Source organism: Phoca vitulina, unplaced genomic scaffold, assembly GCF_004348235.1.
Source record: "Phoca vitulina isolate PV1807 unplaced genomic scaffold, GSC_HSeal_1.0 scaffold1, whole genome shotgun sequence".
Lineage (NCBI taxonomy): Eukaryota > Metazoa > Chordata > Mammalia > Carnivora > Phocidae > Phoca > Phoca vitulina.
The window spans coordinates 16994199-17009823 of NW_022589704.1; positions in this window are offsets into that span (position 1 = coordinate 16994199).

The window sequence follows — 15625 nt, forward strand, 5'->3', positions numbered from 1 at the left end:
TCTCAATGAAATTGGAGTCTTGGTAATGGTAGGAAGTGTACTGGATTCTTGTTTTCTAGTGTTATGTAAGTACTCATCCATGTGAAATGTCTACTGTCCAGCTAGTCTGTATGTTGAGGACCACATCTTAGTCTTGCATTTACCCTACACACATTCATCTGATACATCACTTAAAAAAAAAAAATGCTCAACTGGGGGGAGGTGGCTCAGTCAGTTAAATGTCTGTCTTTGGCATGGGTCATGGTCTCAGGGTCCTGGGATCGAGCCCTGGGTACCCTGATCAGTGGGGAGCCTGCTTCTCCCTCTGCCTCTGCCCCACCCGCCCCCCCCCACCCCATATCTCCCCCTCTCTCTCTCTCTCTCCCTCAAAAAAAAAAATAAAATCTTTAAAAAAAAAAAAAAAAGAAAGAAAGAAATCCTAAACGAAAGCCAAGAAATTAGAGAACTCTTTAATGAGTATTACACTTGTCTACTCCTAAAGTATTCCACCCCATATTTTAGACCCTGTCAGGACTCCTAGAAAGAAATTTGCAGCTGATTCTCTGAAACCATCTTGGTTGGGGGAGTCCAGAGTATTTTGGAAGTTTTAAAATAAACTTGGACTGCCCCTTCAGGGGGAAATTTTCTCTGGTTTCTCTGCACCAGAAAGCCCTCTCTTTTCTGCCTGTTTTATTCCCCCTAAGGGTGGAAGGAAATGGGGACGGGGTATAGAAGGAGAGGACTTGTGAGTATATCCTGGAAAACTTATGCAAGCTGCATGAGCAGAGATGCATCCAGCGAGGTGTTTTCTCAGAAGTGAAAGGAAAGCTCACAGGAGATTCTATTGCATGCCCCATACTGCTCCCCCAATCCCACAAAAAACCTCTGTAGCCAACTTACAAAATTCTATCTAATATGCAAGCTTTTGGGTAAACAAGTTTCCATCCACTTTGAAAAATGTCTGAGACAGTTTATAGCCAATGATCCCATTATAATAAATGTCTCCCCTGGGCCATAGAGAAATTGCTTCTTGCATTTAGCATCTGGACTATCTTTTATTTTCTGTGATGCCTACTGTCCTGAAATGTACCAAGAACTTTCAATGTAGAAAAAGTTAGCTATTCCTCTGGGGTCAGAATAGAAACTAAAGTATATTGGTTTTGGATTCATAAAGTATTTTAGAAGAAAGTTCCTTGATAAATAGGATCTTAGGGGGAAATTTAGAAAAAAAAATTAGAGGTAAATGGGGCAGAGAAACAGACCCAATATCACATATACATACATAGAGACAGAGATTCATTTAAGAAATTGGCCTTTGTGACTGGGGGTGGGGGGCTTCCAAGTCCAAAATCTGCAGGGCAGTCTGTAAATTCAGCAAAAGTTGAAGTTGTGTTCTCGAGTACAAAGATTGGAAACTCAGGTAAAGTTTCTGTGTTGTAATCGAGGCAGAATTCTTGGAAGGGACCTCAGTCTTTTGAGGTCTTTGACTGATTGGACAAGGCCCACCCACCTTACAGTGAGTAGTAATCTGCTTTACTCAAAATCTATTGATTTAAATATTAATCACATCTAAAAATACCTTCACAGCAATATCTAGACCAGTGTTTGACCAAAGAACAGGGCACCATACCCTAGCAAGTTGATACATGAAATTAATCATTGCAGTGGAACATGATACTATTCCATGTTAAAGAACAAATTTTTATTAAGCTTAAGCAAGTTATCGATTCAAGCTAAGAGTTATATTTTAAAACCTAAAGTAGCCCCCGGATGACAAAATCTCTGAAATTTCCTCACTGCATATTCTTAAAGTTGAGTCATGTTTAAATATAAAGTAAGTTTAATTTAATTTTTTACCTCTCCCCCTGAAAAAAAAAAAAAAATGATGAATGTAAAGTTCCCCGCTCTTCCCGGTTTAACACAATAGGCCAAGAGAAGGCATGATTTGCAGCATTTGTAAAGCTAACAGAAAAACACTGCAGGGGAAGGTCTCAAAACCACAGAGTAAGGTAAATACTAGGTTGTAATCTAATTAGCAAATGATAATAGAAGCCAATGGAAAACAGGCTACATGCCCAAGAACTACAATTCCCTTGGGAAATCAATGATTGATCGCTTGGAAACAGATAGGGGAAAGCGTGTTCTTGCCTTTGACCTGGAACATAGATCACGGCTTCCAGCCCAAGTAAAAGCATTTGTGAAAAACCAAATGCTTTACATTCCAGTGGTCTGTCATTTACATGGAAGACCTGTGAAGTCCTCCTGCGGAAACAAGTGACACTTGCAATTAAATTCCTAACTCAACTGGGAAAGGTTGCTGGATGTGGAATTGCATTAGTAAAAAGTATTAGATTCCTCAACTTGAAAACAGAAGGTGTAGTTTTGGGGGTGCCTGGGTGGCTCAGTCAGTGAAGCATCTGCCTTTGGCTCAGGTCATGATCCCAGAGTACTGGGATTGAGTCCCACATCAGGCTCCTTGCTCATCGGGGAGCCTGATTCTCCCTCTCCTGCTCCCCCTGCTTGTGCGCTCTCTCTCTTTGTCAAATAAATAAAATCTTTTTTAAAAAATAAAATAAATAAATAAACAAATAAATAAATAAATAAAAATTAAAAAAAATAAAAGGTGTAGTTTCCTAGGCCCTGCCCAACTCACTGCCACATGCCACTCATATAGGAATGTACAGTACCCAAAAGATAAAGAGTAACTGTGACTACCTATCTTCCTGTTCGCTGTTGAATAGACTGTTCCCTAGCAGAAGTCCCCATTGGAAGGTTAGTGCTGTTTTTAAGCTTCTGCATCTCTGCCTCTAGGAGGGATGATCTGCTCCAAGATAGGATGTCAGCTGAAGAACGAAGCTCTGTTTTCTAGAAGAGAAAAGATAGGGAACTATGTCAGGCTGTGAACAACATTTTAACACAGTTAAAGGAATTTTACTGTAAGATTGTGGAATGATGACATTGGACAACCTCGGAGTACATCATCCTTAAGCCATCATTTGGATAGGGCTGTTCACCTGAACCAACAAGTATCATCCTGAACTGTCTGTGAGTGAATCAGCTGGGAGAATTCACAAAGGCAGCCAAAAACAATCTGAAGGACAGAGTGGGAGTGAAGGTGCAAGACTGTTTAGAAATCAGAGGGACAACTGGTTTTGTATTACAGATGAAAGGGAACCAAAGAGTAGGGAAAGCAGAAAGAAGGAGGTTTCTCTTTGTTCAGGCCACAAGAAATGTGTGTATCAGGACAAGGCAAGAGCCCTTCTAAACTAATTTACAAAGTAAAAGAGAATGTAGGCCAGAAGGATCCTGAAGACGGTCTTTGTAGCAAAACTAAATGGGCTGGCCTGTTCCCTATGGTCAGAAAAGGAGAATTAAATTCATGCATGATTTAATCAAAGCTAAAATCGCTCCTCAAAGTAGTCATTTCTAGAAAATTACTTCTCTCCTTTTAAATTCCCATTCAATTATGTTCCATTACCTTTAGTTAACAAGTCTCATAAATAAATATTGACTAATTGCAGCCACAGTAATCAGAGCTAGGTAAAATAAAAAATCAGGTCTGAAAATGGGCAAGGGTCATACATATCCAGAGCCATAAAAATACTCTTACTCTCTGATCCATTGATAATATATAGGTGATTTTGTTCTAGGAAAAATCAGTTAAAACATATACACACTAATTTGTTATGTTCATCTTTCAAATATATGCAATTCATATCCTTGGAAATAATCTTTTTTTTTTTTAAAGATTTTATTTTATTTATTTGACAGAGAGAGACAGTGAGAGAGGGAACACAAGCAGGGGGAGAGGGAGAGGGAGAAGCAGGCTTCCCACTGAGCAGGGAGCCCGAAGCGGGGCTCGATCCCAAGACCCTGGGATCATGACCTGAGCCGAAGGCAGACGCTTAACGACTGAGCCACCCAGGTGCTCCTCCTTGGAAATAATCTAAATGTCCCCAATTAGGAAAATATTCCAATAAATTACGTTAATGTCATCTAGCAGGGTATCATGCAGCCATTAAAGTGATGTTTATCAAGAGTTTTTAATTAAATGAGAAATACTTATAATAAAACACTGAGGAAAATAAAGTAACATAGAAAAAAGTATACATTATAATTTCAATTCTCAGAAGGCAGAGAAGGCAAAGGGCTGGACAGAAGAATTAAAAATGTTAACAGTGGGTACCTCTGAGCGATGTTATTATGAGTACTCTGATATTAGGAATTATTATTTTCATTAGAATTTTCAATATTTTTCCAAATATATTTAGGAAGTGCACCATAACAAACTCGTAAAAGAAGACAGAGAAAAGACGGAAAGATGGCAATGAGGATACAGCTTTTCTCAAGTGGGAAGAGGGAGGTCAAGTTGCAGGTAGACGGGTATGACAGCCAAATTTCAGAGACCGCTCGAGTGCAAACGACTCGTGTGTAGTTCAGACTGAATCACATATTAGAAATGTCAGGCGCCTGGGTGGCTCAGTTGGTTAAGCGACTGCCTTCTGCTCAGGTCATGATCCTGGAGTCCCGGGATCGAGTCCCACATCGGGCTCCCTGCTCGGCGGGGAGTCTGCTTCTCCCTCTGACCCTCTCCCCTCTCATGTGCTCTCTCTCTCTCTCCTTCTCCCTCTCTCAAATAAATAAATAAAATCTTAAAAAAAAAAAAAAAGAAAATGTCAAGATTATACCATAGTCAGCTATCTAATACCTCTATGACTTTGTAATTTTATTTTCTGATATCTCATGTCAGATAGCAAAAAGGAGGCTCTCAAAGAATGTCAGCTTGGAAAGAGAAAAAAAACAAAAAAGCAAATCGAAGAACAAAGAGTCTAAAATAAGACCCAGTGGGCACAGTTATTATTTAAAACATTGGGTGTTCCTTCTTCTAACTTACAGGCTGGATAAGAAAGCTGTGAGGCCTTGACCAAGCTGTCCTTGTGAACGCACTGGCTTTAGCCACATCTGAGGGCAGTGTTTCCTCTCCTCATGCAAACGGGATATATCACAGCAGAGCCACTAACAACTGTCGGCACTAAATGCGGGAGACGAACAGGACTGAGCAGCAGGGCAGGATTAGAACCAATGAAAGTACAGACCCTTTGTTTCTCAAGAGTCTCACGGAATAAAATTATGTGTGTATCAGTAAAATAGATATTAATGAGAGCACATTGGTTGTTAATCAGTTTCTCTCTTTTTTCTCTCTTCTTACTCCACATGTGTAGCTATGTAGAAATGTCATGAAATTTGGGGGTGACAATAAACTATCCCCGATTATATGCCTATGCTTTGCAAATAAACGATGTCCTCTGTCAACTATTTATAATGATCCCCTTCCCCTAAGTTTTTAGGAGCAACTGTAGGGTTGTTGCTGATATGCATAATATCTGAACCAAAATATTTCCATTTTAAAAAGCAGAAAAAAATGATACTGATTTATGTCTGAAATGGAAAAAATATAGTAGCAAAAATAAAAAGTAGAGATAAAGATGAAAGGGGAGCAAAAATGTGTAGAAGTTTGAATGAAATAAGAGTGCTGGAGTCTTGGCTCATCATGCAACTTGGATCTGGACTTCACTACACTTACTTGAGGCAACTCCCCTGAAAATCCATACTCAGACTTTTGCGAGCTGCAGAGAGCACTGTTTGTTGGAGCGATCTCATACAGAATGAGGCATCAGGGCAGTGCAGAGTGAAGGTAAGAACTTCAACATCCTAAAGATTGTTGAATTCATGCAGGATTCTTGCTACACGGGGAGAGGGGAGGGCTGCAGACAATTCTGTAGGTCATGATGAATGACCTGGCTGCCACAGCCTTTGAATGGATAAGTTTTCATCCCTCATCTTTATCCTTAAATTTATCCTTTTCTCTTTTTTAAAAGATTTTATTTACTTATTTGACAGAGAAAGAGAGAGCACAAGCAGGGGGGAGCGGCAGGCAGAGGGAGAGGGAGAAGCAGGCTCCCCACTGAGCAGGAAGCCCAATGCAGATCTTGATCCCAGGACCCTGGCATCATGACCTGAGCCGAAGCAGATGCTTAACTGACTGAGCCACCCACGTGCCCCAAATTTATCCTCTTCTATACAGTATTCTGTAGTTCAGTGGTCCCCCAACCTGGATGCAGGTGTTTTAATATAGATTCTGGAGGGCTCACCCTTGGAACTCTGCTTCAGTAGAACCAAGGGACGAAGGAAGGACCTGAAAAATCAGTATTTTTAGAATTCCCACACAGGATGCACAGGGGCCGCAATCTGGAAAACAGGGAATGATGGAAGGAGAGGGGTAAGTATTGGAGTCACTTAGAAAAGTATTCTCTAACTACAAACTCCTACTGAAACCTTTCCATTCTTCTCTCTGTTGGAATGGGGGGCGGGGCAAGAGCTATAAGAATGACTTGTCATCTAGCAGTTGAAGGTGATTTTTCAGAAATCTGATGTGGGGGAAATAAAAACAGCCAGTAAATTGTGAGGGAGTTGAGACAGCTCATATATATACATTTATTATCTATTTACTCATTTATTGTTTTCATTCAGTTATTTGGCAAATATTTATTAAGCATCTGCTGTGGCTGGGCATTCTTTCAGATACTGGGAGTATCAATGAACCACAGACACTGTTCCTACCCTCATGGATCTTATCAGAGCACTCATTTGAGAATTTTTTTTTTTTTTTTCTGAATCTGGCAGATTCAGTAGGATATATAGTTTATTTTAAAATTCTTTTTCCCCTAGTTTTATTGAGATATACTTGGCCTATAACATTGTGTAAGTTCAAGGTATACAACATAATGATTTGATATATACATATATATATTGCATAATAATTACAAGTTTAGTCAACATTCATCACCTCGTATAGCTACAAATTTGGGGGTTTTTTTGTGATGAGAACTTTTCATATCTAGTCTCTCAGCAACTTTCATATACAGAAAATATTAACTGTAGGCACCAGGCTGTACATTACATCTCCAGAACTTATATTTCTTATAATGGGAACTTTGTACCTTTGACCACCTTCACTTTCATATAGGAGAGATTGGAGCATGATTAAAAGCAAGGAGAAAGGGCCCAGAAAGAAAATCCAAATATTAAAAGTGAAAGAGAAAAAATAAAGTAATGGAAGGCGAAAGTCCTTTGGAAGTGGAATGAGGTAGAAGGAACAAGAGAGGGCAGGCGAGTTTAGCCTTCTAAGGAGAGATGCTTCCACTCTTCCTCTGGACAGAAAGGAAAGAAATATGAAACATGCTCTGAAACAAAGTAGCAGTAAATAAGAGGCAAAACACTGTAGCTATTTCAAATATACACCTCTTCAAAATAGGCTCAGAGACATTAGTGAAAGTGTAAGCCATTTTAAAAGATAAACAAAACTCAGATACATAAATGTAACAGTGAAAGCCCATAGTATCCAACTTAACCAATACTCCATTATTACATAATAAGAAACAAGTAAGGATTTCCCTGATTTTTTAAACTGTTGTTGGTTACTAAATAGGTTTACTCAACTTATTGCTGCCATTCTTGCTGGTGTCTTTTATATCAGAATGGGATTTGAGGAACCTCCCATAGTGACAAATCTTTGATTCCCCAGGTTAATTTAAACTGAAAGCAACAATCCTGTGGCAAGCTTCAGGCTTACCTCATAGGATGCTTTGTTTGAGACCTCTATGGATTACACCAGTCACCCAGGACCAAGAACTGCTGAGATGTTTAAGCTGATCCTTGAGAATGGCATCTTGTGGCTCTTAGGAAGGGAGGTTCATTAGCCAGAGAGACAGCTGACTTAGGTGGCCCCTCAGACCCAGTCTAACTCTAGGAAGCTACAGCTCAATGGCTTTCTACCTGTTTTGTTACCATCCAACAAATCATGCTTGATCAAGCCATTCTGGTTGTCAAGTTCTCTGAAATAATTGATGAGTCCAAGAGACAATCAGTTCAATGCGACCCTGGTTCATTTGATAGTTTGGCAAGAGACATTATAACCCTCTTAAAATCTATTTTATGCCCTCAGAAAAATAGCATCCATTTCAGTAGCTACAGCTGGCCTCTGTCTTTGTAACTCTCTTTGGCATTCAGCAAGACGGCCATATTGTAGCTGCAAGCTATTACAACAACACACTGACTTCCAGATTTACAACTGTGTGCTTGTCATTTCCAGATGTAGTTTTACTAAGACAGTTGTGCAGGAAACATTGTGAGAAGCAGCAGATTTCCAGTAAAACATGCCTATAAACACTATGGTTTCTGGCAAAGGGGGGAGAAAAGGTTTACACCCAGATGGCTTAGAAAAATAGAGTCTATTCTTTGTTCATATTTACCCTGAGGGTTTAAGTGTGATCTACAGGTTTTATTTTTGTTTTGTTTGTCTCTCTTTGACACTGGAACAACCTATCTAGACCCCTGTGTCCAATAAATGTTTTGAGCACTATGATATATATTTTCTGCCTCTTGTTCTAACAATTTAAGAATTTTCTAATACAAATTCAGAATCTTAACTACAAAAGCAGTTACTGCAGGTATTTTGGAGTGATCTCCATAATCTGTAAGCCTCTGAGCAGCACCTGGACAGGTTAATTTGAAAGCAGAAACCAAAACTTCCTGTGGGAAGTCACAGACCCATGAGTTCATGAATATTCCTCTACATCCCACCGAACATGCTGCCTGATTTCTCCCCTAGCACAGCCTACATGATTTAAAAGACATGTTTTGGCAGGAAACAAATTAGCACATATGGGTGTGGGTGGCAGTTTCTTAATGCCCAAAATGGGTCCACCCTTATTTTCAGCAATGACTGTATCTACATAATACTGAGTCAAGGAAGAAATTGGTTGTGCCAGACCCATCCCCCCAGCAAAGTTGGGAAGCAGATGAAATGTATTTCTGACTCCATGTCTGTTATTTTTACTATTTTCTTAAACCAACTTCTTTTCTTTAGGGACCCACTATAATGCTGTTGGCATCTCAGTGCTCCCCTTAATTTCAGCATTACCATCAATCAACTCTACTCAGAACTCCAGAATGATCTATCCCCATTCTTTCCTTCATCAATATTTAATTGCCTTTAGCCAGCCATCCTTTCTCCCATCCATCCACCCATTTCTATATAGTTTTATTAATGAGATGAATATCCACTATAGATGTGTATCACATGCAATATTTGAGCCTGAAGAGATCCAATAATTCAGTGTCTTCGTTTTGTAATTTTAAGTCTTTCTGAAGAGACAGTTTCCATAGAATGATCTTGAGACTCATGTAGAGTAGAGGAGATTGGAAAATGAGGAGATCTAGCAGAAAAGAGAGATAAAAGGGGTGGGGGTAGAAGAGAGAGAGTTCTAGGTTGCTCTACCAGAGCAGCTTCACTTCTTTACAAAAATATATTTTTGGATTCGTGTGAAATTTGTAATTATAAAGGGGTTGTAAAAGAAAAAGAAAAAATAAAGAAAACTACTACTTTTCCCTGAAGAAATAAATCAATTTTAGACTGTGTTGCATCAGTGATAGAGATAGGTTGGAATGTCTTATAGGAACTCTTCTTCACATATTGTTCCCAACTGTTGGCAAACACATCATCCTCAGGGTATAAACCTAGGATCCTGTAGTATGCTCTGACTGCCATGCCTCCTTGGAAATCCTGATCAGAGTTCATGTTCCAGGGAGCCAAAGATTTTGGAAGGAACATAGAAAGCAAGTGAAAGTCTTTCCTTTCACAGGGAAGACCAGATTCTAGGCTCCATAAGCAAGTAGCTGGGCAGCCTCTATCTGCAATGGAGTATTTTGATTAGCCAGGCCTGTGTCATATATCTACCACATGCATAAGCAGAATTACTCTGGATTGAGGGAAAGCAGTATTTTCCCAAAATGAGGGATGGGAATAGCCATGCACATATATCTAGTATGGTAACCGAGCAGGGCATTCATAGTGGCTTCTGAAGGAAGCACAGTATCCATTTCCCAAAGATTTTTTTTTTTTTTATTTGAGAGAGAGAGACGGAGAGAGTGCAGAGAGAGAGAACAGGAGCGGGGTGAGGGGCAGGAGGAGAAGCAGACTCCCCGATGAGCAGGGAGCCCAATGCGGGGCTCGATCCCAGGACTCCAGGATCATGACCTGAGCCAAAGGCAGACGCCCAACCGACTGAGCCACCCAGGCGTCCCTTTTTTTTTTATTAGTTAAAAATATGATGTGGGCATGATATTTTCTCTGGGTTTAAAATAATATGGCGGACCCTTTTTTGACCCTTTTCTCAAGAAAGTGTCTCATTTCTCATGTCATGACACCTGTCTCCTTGGTCAGCAACTTCAAAGCAATGAATGGGCCAGCAACACAAACAAAGAATGGGCAAATGGCCGTATCAAGCTTAGAATTGGAATTCTTATTTTTAAAGCTTTGCTAAAGAAAGAGAATATCCATCAGGCAGAACTAATTAAATAAGAAGCATTATTATTAGAATTTTCATTTGCATTTCATAAGCCTCTAAAGTAAAATGATGCAAATATATTGACTAGAGTTGGCAGTTATTATGGAGAATTATTGCCCTGTGGATTGCAAAGTGATTGACAGTGACATATGATATTCAACATAATGGGCTCAGAGCAGCATCATTTGTTAATGGTGAGATCCCTTTCCCCAAAACTAAGGGAAAGAGACATTTATTTAACAGCCTATGTGTAAACAGCTTCTTTCTTTCTCTGGTTCTTTTTTCCTAGCCCCAGATTTTCATTCTGGTGGTTATATTTTCATTAGTCGGGATGATTTATTCATAACGATTAGTTATAAAACAATGCATTTTTCCAAAAGGAGAGGTCTTTAGGTCAACAAAACCAGTTGAGGAGAATAATATGTAACTCGCAATGTCAAAGCAACAACAAGAAAATAAACCTAACCCACTTGTATAATCTCGTGGGAGCTTTAACCAGCAAAATTGCCTCCAGAATGTAAAAGTGAATGGCTCACTAGGGGAGTCTTTGGTGGGGAGAGCAAGGAGGAGGAAGAGAGGAAAAAGGAGAGGAAGGGGAAGACGAGGGAACCAAAAAGGAGGCCGGAGAAAGGGAGCAACAAAGGGTACTGTGTTTTAAATGTGTGGAGAGAGGGGACAATACAATCTGCAAGCCTTCTTTTTGTGTGTTCACGCTATGACATCACACAGGAGAGGTATCATAAAGCATACCAGCCAGTGGCTAGGTCACTCTAATGAATACAAATAAAATACCTCTTTCTTCGGGCGCCTGGGTGGCTCAGTTGGTTAAGCGACTGCCTTCGGCTCAGGTCATGATCCTGGAGTCCCAGGATCGAGTCCCACATCAGGCTCCCTGCTCAGCAGGGAGTCTGCTTCTCCCTCTGACCCTCCCCCCTCTCATGCTCTCTCTCTATCTCATTCTCTCTCTCAAATAAATAAATAAAATCTTAAAAAAAAAAAAATACCTCTTTCTTCTAAAGAGGTGGAGCATTTTATTCACTAGCATTTGGAGAGTGCTCTTATTTGTTATGTCTAAGATTTTATGGATCCTCCTTTCCTGGGAGGCTGTGGAGGCTAGCCTCCTATTTCATGTTTCTAAAACAAAGCAAGGAATTCACAGAAGAGCAAAACAAATCACTAACCTCTGACTTTATCTATGAAGTTTAGATGTCAAAATACTTTGGAAAATCTGCCACCCCTGTGGTGATGAAAATAGCCCTGATGAACAGGAGGATGATGTTTCATTATGACAGTACATGCGCATCATGGATCTTTAAAGTCATATGGGCATTCAGGAATCTCCTGGATGTGGTGAGAATAAATGGAGTAACATGCAGAAAAAATGAGCCCTTCAAATGAGATGATCCATAAATGGAGGTGGAAAAAGTTAGAATGAGAGCTGAAAATCTCTAAAAGTTTGGCTTTTTAGGAAAAAAAAATGGAAATTGATATTCCAAGAACAATATTGAAAACATTTGACTTTGTATATAAGGGTGGGAGAGTCTTTTATGCTTTCTTTAATTAATTAATCAGGATACACAAAATTTCAATAAAATTACTTAAAGTTTATATATGGTAATTTATCTAATAAATTATATAGAATTATTATATAATATTTGCACCCACATATACAAATATATATGTAAATAAATACTGTACATATATCTATGTAAATATATATTTTTTCAATAATTTATAATTTGTGTAAAAACACAACAGATTCATAGAAATGAGAGTTTATGGAAGTATCATTTTTAGTAAGAAAGACATTCATATATTTGGTATAAATCTTCTCGAAAGCCTATATAACATCCAACCTCTAAATGTTGTTCTAACAGGAGAGATTTATATCACTAGATATGGAATGACAACATTCTAGATCTCTAACACAACTGTCAAACATTTAGGCAAAGAGAAATTAAGTCTTTTTTTTACTTTTTTTTTTTTTAAATTTCCTATTAGAAAAACAAATGGAGAAGCCCTTGTTGGCCTCCATCAGAATACAGTCAGATGACTGTGAGCATTTACACTAAGTCGAGCTGCTTAGTGTTCCACCTTGTAAATATAACATTACATTTCGTTGGTGATGGAATTATTTCAATTCGCCGTGGCACTGCTTTTCTGAAACTATCCGTGGACCCATGTAGGTCAAGGGGAAGGAAAATTAAAGGTCATCCTAAGTTTATACCATATAGTGTTTTCATTTTCTATCCAGCTAAGTACATCCAGGCTCCCTGTTGGGCAACCCCGTTTTTCCTTGTCTGTTATTTTCAGAAAAAAAGACTGCATATGACAGTCTTAGAATCTTAGCAGCCTGCACACAGATGGTAAAGATTATACACGCTGAGTATTGACCTTTAGAAGCTGTCTTTCTTCTCAAGGTTCCTCTCTTTTGACAGTTAGACTGGCTTTTTCTCAATTAATTTCATTACCAAAACTTGTTTTGCTTTTTATTTTTCCTCTGGTGAGTGTTACCTAGAATTGTCAACAAAGTTCAGTTATATTCTAAGCAGTTCTCAGGCCAAACTATGACAAATGTTTATCTTCCACGTTGACACTCTGGCCCCAAGAGCCTGGAGATAATGTAGACATTGTTTAAATGCTGGTTTTCCTTTATCAACAGGTACCCGAGCTAATTAATTTCAACTGGTTGCCTGAGATGAGCAATGAATGGGGACCTGGAAGAGAGAGGTCAGGGACAGCAAGTAGGGCGTTCACTGTAAATCACAAGACAAGGGGCATTTATGAGCACGTTGTAAATTGTCAGCATAATGCTACAAAGTGAGTCCCTACTTTGATCATAAATAAAGACGAGAGCTGAAACAATATGAACTAGGGTGCCCAAATTAAATGGAGGATACGACTGTACTGCTCATGGGTCCAAAAATGCCATTCAGGCTGTAGAGGTCAAAGATTTGGTTGGAAAGCTGGGAAGAGAGATTAGAGAACAAATATTTTCTTTATCACTGAGCTGAAGTAATAACCCTATTAACCTGGCAAACTCACAAATGCACTAGAATTTTACAATCACCCAAATGTAACAGCAGGTACTATTTTACATCATAAAACTAGGAAGAGATATGAGACTGTCTCCCTTTTTCATTACAGAGGAGCTATTTGGCAGATTCTTTTCTGATGGAAAGTTTAAACCCATTAAGTTTTCAAGTTAAGAATCTGCTTCCTACCAAACTTCGAATAGTGATAAAATCACTGAAATAATATCTTAGCACTATCAAACATGTTGAAATGCAGCACTAACCCATTATCTGCATTGTTTTATTTTGCTCAAATAAATTAAAGCTCAACCATTGATCTGAGATAAAAATTACCATTTTAATACGCACTTAAAATTTGGTATAATTTTAGAAGGCAGTACAGTGAGACTTTTGATCTCAAATGAGCAGTGATAAAAGTGTCATGTACGATTTGCTTATATTTTACAATTTCATTAAAAGAGGATTAACTTTTCAGAGAAAATATGAGAAAAAAACTAATTAAAATTGAAAGCCTCAATAAATTTACCTTAGTAGTGTCACGTAACATTTTGCGAGTGCAACAGAATTGTGGTAGCAAAGTGAATCATTCTAGGAAGTCCTAAAACAAATATAGGAAAATCCATTCTTATCCAAGTCAGAGAAATTGCTCTAATTTATCAGTCATCCTGGGAAACAGTAGAAGGGAAACAAGAAGTTGGCTCCATCAGCAGATGCTCAAAGGATCAGAGGTACCCAGGTTACCAGAGAAAAGTGGAAACATTCTTTAATTTCTTTTGACAGTTTCACCCAAGACCATAAATCGGATCTATTTCTTTAAATGCTTCTCAAAAAATAGGACTGAAAACTAGCAGCTTAGGCACAAGATATTTCAGAGATATAAATTTAAGGGATTTGGGGTTTGAACAGGATCTTAGAAATAAGATTCCCTTATCCAACACACTCATTTTAACAATGAGAGCGACTCGTTCAGCCAAGGACACAAAATGAGTTGACAGAATTTAAATTGGAACCCAGCTACACTGGTTCTCTCAGTTCCCTGTTAGAAGTTTATGTTGTTATGGGTTCGTGGATGGACAAATAGTTGAACTGAGGATGATACAATTCTAGGATCTGCGTGCTGGGGACTGAAGCCAAAGTATAGGAGGGATTCCCGCCTTTTGCAAGCTGACAGCCAGAACAGGGGATGTCTTCTTGCTGCAGATGAAAAGGACCAACCGAGGGGATCTTGTAGCTGCTGTTGTCCTTTGTCACCCTAAAGGAAGCTAGCCTGGGGCCTAGGCCAATACAGAAAAGAAGCCAGAACAGGGAGGACTATGGAGAAATGGAAGGGGCATCCTGCTGGAACTGCAGCTAAAATCTCCCTGACTTCTAGATTTTCCTTTTTATATAAGCCAATACATCTTTGCTGTTTAGGCCTGTTTGAGTCGAATTTTGTTTCCTGCCACCCAAGCATATTGATGTATGCAGAGTTCCTTCCTGTCATCAAGTTTCTGTAGTGCAAAGCTATTTCTAGATCACAAGGGCCCGCTTCTAATGGATATGCTAGCAAAAAGTAAAAAAAAAAAAAATTTTGTCCTGAGGAATCCTGACCGCCTACAGTAATTAAGATGCTCTTTCAAGGGATGGGTTTTTTTTCTCTTTCCATTTATCTTAACCAAGCCTCAATTTTGTTGAAGAGAATGATGATAGGAAATTAATTTGAGTTCATATGTTTGAGTGAAAGCAAAAAGGCCAATAAGCAAACACTCGTACATCTAGAGAAATCTGATCGTGGTGGGATCATCTATTCCCCAACTCAAAGCAGAGTAAAAATAAAATAGATTAGACAATTGGAATTGGTGGGGAGTGGACCTCTGTGGTGTAGCAAAGAAATATAAAGCTCATTCACATGGTTTTCTGTCATTTACTGTATCATTTTTTTCTTGTCTGTCTTTCAACTTTCTTTCCAGGTTGCATGTGCTTCTCCTGGTCACTCATTGTTTGCAGCTTTTGGATTACCCGTGGCCTAAATCCATTGGTTCTCGCCCTTGGCTATCTACTAGGATCGCCTGGGGAGCTTTTAACGGACACTCAGGCCATAAACCCAGACCAATTAAATCAGAATTTCTGGAGGTGGGGCCCAGGCAGCTGTTAGATTTTAAATCTGTCCAGGTGATTTCAAAGGAAGCCAAACCAGAGAACCGGTGGCCTAGATCATTTGGC